Source organism: Chrysochloris asiatica, unplaced genomic scaffold (assembly GCF_000296735.1).
Source record: "Chrysochloris asiatica unplaced genomic scaffold, ChrAsi1.0 scaffold00015, whole genome shotgun sequence".
In the NCBI taxonomy this organism is placed as follows: domain Eukaryota; kingdom Metazoa; phylum Chordata; class Mammalia; order Afrosoricida; family Chrysochloridae; genus Chrysochloris; species Chrysochloris asiatica.
Window position 1 is genome coordinate 20,108,142 of NW_006408533.1, and position 6,148 is coordinate 20,114,289.

Genomic DNA, 6,148 nt, shown 5'->3' on the forward strand with positions numbered 1-6,148 from the left:
AAAAAAAAAAAAAAAGAGACAGACTGTAAGAGAAAAATAAAAAGAAAATGATAGGAATACACAGAGTCACTGAACTTAAAGAAATGGTTGATATTCAACCATTTCCAGAGGTAGCATATGGTCAAGAACTAGAACAATGAAGGAAGAAATCCAAGCTGCATTGAAGGCATTGGTACAAAACAAGGCCCCAGGAATTGAAGGAATACAAATTGAAATATTTCAACTAATCAGTGAATCACTGGAGGTGCTCCCTCATCTACGCCAAGAATTTGGAAGACAGCTTTCTGTTCAACTGACTGAAAGAGATCCATATTTGTGCCCATTCTAAAGAGAGGTGATGCAATGGAATATAGAAATCATCAAACAGTATCATTAGTATCATATGTATGTAAAATTGCACTGAAGATCATTTTAAAGTGTCTTTAACAGAAGATTAACAGGAATTGCCAGAAATTCAAAGTGGATTCAGAAGAGGACATGAAATTAGGGATATCATTGCTGGCATCAGATGGATCTTGGCTGAAAGCAGAGAATACCAGAAAGATGTTCACTTGTGCTTTATTGACTATGCAAAAACTTTTGACTATGTAGATCTTGACAAACTATGGATAACACTGTGGAAAAACTCACACATCCCAGAACTCTTACTTGTGTTCATGAAGAACCTGTACATAGACCTAGAGGCAGTTGCTAGAACAGAATAATAGGCTACTGAGTGGTTGAAAATCATGAAAGTTGTGAGCCAGAGCTGTATCATTTCACTGGTGTGGCACTGTGGAATAAAACACTGGACCACAAGTTTGGTTTGAACCACATGTTCATTGGTTCAAACTGAAAACCCTATAAAGGGTCGTTATGAGTCAGAACTGACTTGAAGACACTTAAGAGCAACAACATCAACATTAACAATTAATTTGTATGCTGAGGAAATAATTTGAGAAGCTGTATTATATGAATAAGAAAGATTGGAGGAAAATTCAGTAATAATCTGTCACATGTTATTGATACAACCTTACTTACTTAAAGCATCCAGGACTTGAGATGCTTACTGATGAAATTCAAAGACTACAGCATGGATTGCGCCTTAATGTAAAGAAAACAAAAATCCTCGTAACTGGACCAATAAATAAAATCATGGTAAATGGAGAAAAGATTGACATTATAGACATGTTAAAGTTGAACCATGAATAAGGCAGACCAGAGAACAATCATAGTATATGAATTATGATGATGGGGAAACTAGTTAAAGAACCATAGACTTTCAGAACAAACAAATCTGTGCTGAAAGAACTGTAGTTGGAACACTCCTTGGAAATCAGGATGTGGAGATTTGTCTCTGATACTTCAGATATATTATTAGGAGGGACCAGTCCCTAGACAAGGACATCATGCTTGGTAAAATGGAGAGTCCGAATAAGTGACATACTGACAGAAGCAATGGGCTCAAAGGTGACAATTGTGAAGACAAGACAGTGCAGGACTAGGCAATGTTTTGTTCTGATGCCTAGAGCATCGTTAAGTCATAACTGACTCAATGACAGCTAACAGCAACAACAATTTGTTACAGCTTCAACAAAAAAAAAAACGAATGCAAAAGTCGTCTATAGTCTGAGCCCCATTGTCATCCAACTATATCAAGCACCTTGAATTACCACCACCTTTATGTAGGTAGTTTACAGATTCTGGCCTTTACCTATTTGTCTTGGACTCTTGCTCTTGGTGATACCATACCTTCTTTCTGGCACTTCTCACTTTTCACTCTTCAGTCTCATTACCTGGATGCACTCATTTCGGAAGACTTTCTGGTCCATCCTTATCTACTCACTCTGTCACCAAATATGCATTGAACATCCACTTAACATCAATCAGAATATTTAGAGTCGTAAACAAAAATCTCAGCTTTCAGAGTGTGTGTGTGTGGGTGTGTGTGTGGGTGTGCGCACACGTAAGAGAGAGAGACAGAGGCAGACAGGCAAATGGATAGACAATATTTTAAAAAATAAGCAATCACATAAATATCTAAGTTTCAACTGGAATAAATTCTATGATAGAAAGAAGAATCAGAGAAAACTAATTATGAGTCCTTAAAGCCACTGGCCCATTCCTACCTGCCACACACACCATTTAATATTGCTTCTCCTTAGATTTTAAATATTATCAAACACATGGTGGTGGTGGTGGTGGTGTGCCATCAGGTTGGTTCTAACTCCTAGTGGCCTTGTTAGGGTTTCTGAAGCTGTACATCTTTATGGAAGCCGAAAGCCTCATCTTTCTCCTTCTCCCACCGAGTGGCTGGTGGATTCCAAGGACTCCTTGTACTAAGAGCATTGTTATTGCTGTTGTTAAATGCCCTCAAGTCATTTTGATTCATAGTGGCCTGTATAGGGTTTCAAAGGAGAGGTTTCTGGGAATGAACCTCAAACCTGTGGTTAGCAGTCCATTGCTTATCTACATTGCCACCAGTGGTCTTTATTCTTCTCTAAATAATCTGTATCTCTTGCACCTAGGACATGTGCGTACCAGTTTGCATGTGCTCAGCAATGCTTCTATGAATATAGGCTCCTACAAAGGCCAAAGAAAAGAAAAATAAAATAAAAGCAAGAGCAAAAACACCTCAGACCCACCCTATTCCTCAACCAAGAAGGCCTTGGTCTGGCGATTTAATAGCCAAGTCCTGGTGTGGCGCTGTGGTTAATGTGCCAGACTGCAAAACTGTTTGAACTGCAAGGTCGGCAGTTCAAGCTCACCAGCTGCTCCTTGGAAACCCTACACAGGGTCGCCATGGGTCAGAACCAACTCAACGGCATTTCACAACAACAACAAAGCGGTACCTTAATTAGCCAGCTGTTCCCTCCTTGCCACCATCCCTGAACACTTGTGTTAAGATAACTCTGACACCTCCCTAATCCCTAAATGTGCCATCAATCTATCTTATTTGATTTGTTGTCATTGTCCCTAGTGGCCCTTTAATTTCCTGTTAGTTTAGTTCAGTCCTTTGGAGGTGATTTGTCACCTAGTTCTTAATAAATGTATCCCCTGTTTGCAAAATTCCCAGACAGATTCCTAATATAATAGGTACTTGTTGATACTGAGACCTTTCAGCAACTTTGAATACTCTTTTTAAGTTAAAGTAATTGATTTCATACATTTGTATTCTTGGTGTGAGTCAAGTACTCACTTTCTTGGCCTCCTTTGCGGTTGGTCACACTCAGATGACCTAGGTTTGTCAATCAAGCTGAAAGATTTCTGAAATGGAATAGAGTCACTTAAAGAATCAAATCATACATGGAGTCCTTTAAGAAGACATTAGTGGTAGCTACATCCAGCTACATCCAGGGAACTGGTGGCTATAATTCTAACAGAAGTATCCAGGACTGGCTTCCACAGTGTCTCATACCAGTTCTGTGGTATGACTTTGGACACTCTTCTGGGCTGAATAATCAGGAGATTTTGTGAGATGCTGGAAACTTCGAACTCCTCCCTTTCTCTGAAGCTTGAACATTCACTTAAATGAGCAAACAGCCTAACATTCAGGGTTGCTGCCTGCCATTCCATTGCCCTCTCAATTCTTGACCATTGCACCTGTTGTGCATGCACACATTATTGCTCCTTGTCAAGTCACTGTGACTCCATAGTGATTCTGTGCAAAACAAAACAAGACACAATCTGGTCCTGCTCCATTCTCAAAGTATTGCTGTGTTTGAGCCCATTGTTGTAGCCACTGTGCCAGCCCATTTTATTAAGGGTGTCCCTCGTTTTTTCTGACATTCTACTTTTACCAAGAATGATGACCTTCTGCAGGAACTGGCCGCTCCTAATAACATGTCCAAAGTACATGGGACAAAGCCTCACCATGCTACAAAGGAGTATTCTGTCTTTGTTTCTTCTAAGGCATATATGTTCATTTTTCTGGCTTTGTTGTTGTTAAGTGCTATCGAGTCAATTCTGACCCATAGTGACCCTATATAAGGTTTCCAAGGAGCAGCTGGTGAGTTTAAACAGCCAACCTTGCAGTTCAAATGGCTTTACAGTCTGGCTCATTAACCCACAGCATCACACCAGGACTTCAGTCCATGATATATTCAATAATCTTTACTAGCACCATAATTCAAATGCATCAATTCTTCTCCAGTGTTTCTTATTCATTGTTTAGCTTTCGCATGCTCTTCTCCAGCCGTATTTTGAGTGCCTTGCAATCTGAGGTGCTCATATTTTAGTATGACCTAAGACAGTATTCTATTGCTATCCATAAGATCTTCACTGGCTCTTTTCTTTTCTTCTTTCAGAGGTAGATTGACTGTTCCTTCTTGTCAGTCTGTCTTAGTCTGTAAACTCTGCTGAAACTTGTCCACCATGATGACCCTGTTGTTTTCATTGGTTGGACTTACAGTGATCCTGTAAAGGGTTACCAAGGAGAAGCTGGTGGTCTTGAGGTTAGCGATCCAATGCTTATCCTACAGTATCAAACAAGGACTCCAGGATGACCCTGATGATATTAAAATACTAGTATAACTTCCAGCATCATAGGAAGATGCATGCCACCACAGTATAATACACTAAAGAAGAATAGTGGTACATGTACATAGAAAAACCAAAACCAGTGCCACTGAGTCACTCCTGACTCACTGAAGCCCTATAGAACAGAGGAGAACTGCTTTTTTACCATTACTTAGAGTGATGTAGAGGTCTGAAGGTACAGTGTGTAGAAAATAATTTTGTGTTTGAATTGTTCCATTGATTTTTCCACACTTTGGTTGTTCTCCCTGAGCCCCTAATCCAATCAGTCTCAATACCTTCTCTCCACCCACTGTGACTATCACAGAAGATGCTTAAATATGGCTGGTAGAACAGTATTATCTTATAAGTCTCTAAAATGAAAAACTAAGGACACAGACTTGATCACTAGTTCCCTTTGAGCAACAGCGAAAGTCACATTCATTCATACAGCTATACATATTTGTGCTTACTCCAGACAGGTGACCTAATGGAATGTGGAAATCATTGGCTAATACCATTAATATGATATGCAAGTAAATTTTGCTTAAAATAATACAAAACCAGATGCAACCACAAACTGACAAAGAACTTCCAGAGATTCAAACTGGATTCAGAAGATGTGGAATAAGGGATATCATTGCTGATATCAGATGGATCTTGGCTAAAATCAAAGAATATAAAAAAGATGGTAATCTATGTTTTATTGACTACCAAAGGCTTTTGATGGTGTGGATCATGATAAGCTATGGTCAACATTGCAAGGAATGAGTATTCCATAACGCTTAATTGTGCTTATGAAGAACCTGTACTTACACCAAGAGGTAGTCGTTCAAACAGAACAAGAGAACTCTGAATGGTTTAAAATTAGGAAAGGTGTTTGCTTTCATCATACTTATACAATCTGTATCCTCAGCACATAACCCAAGAAACTGGATTATTTGAAGAAAAAAGTGGCATCAGAATTGGAGGAAGACTCATTAGCCACCTGCTATATGCAGATGATACGACTTTTCTGAAAGTAAAGAGGATTTACAGTGCTTACTGATGAAGGTGAAAAACCATAGCTTTTAGTATGGATTGCACCTCAATGGAAAGAAAACAAGAATTCTCACTACTATACCATTAAATAACATCCATATAAATGGAGAAAAAATTGAAGTTGTCAAATACTTCATTTTGCTTGGATCAACCATCAACACTCATGGAAGTTGTTGTTGTTAGGTGCCATCGAGTCAGTACTGACTCATAGCGACCTTATGCACAGCAGAACAAAACACTGCCCAATCCTGGGCCAATCTTACTACTGTTGCCACGCTTGAGTCCACCGATGCTGCCACTTGGCCAATCCATCTCGTTGGGGGTCTTCCTCTTTATCTCTGACCTTCCACCTTACCAAACATGATATCCTTCTACAGCAACTGGTCCCTCCTGACAATATGTCCAAAGGATGAGAGACGAAGTTTGGCCATCCTAGCTTCTAAGGAACACTCTGGCTGCACTTCTTCCAACACAGATCTGTTGGTTGTATGGACAGCCCATGGCACTTTCAATATTCTCCTCCAACACTATAACTCAAAAGCATCAATTCTTCTATGGTCTTCACTATTCATGGTCCAGCTTTCACATGTATATGAGGTTATTGAAAATACCA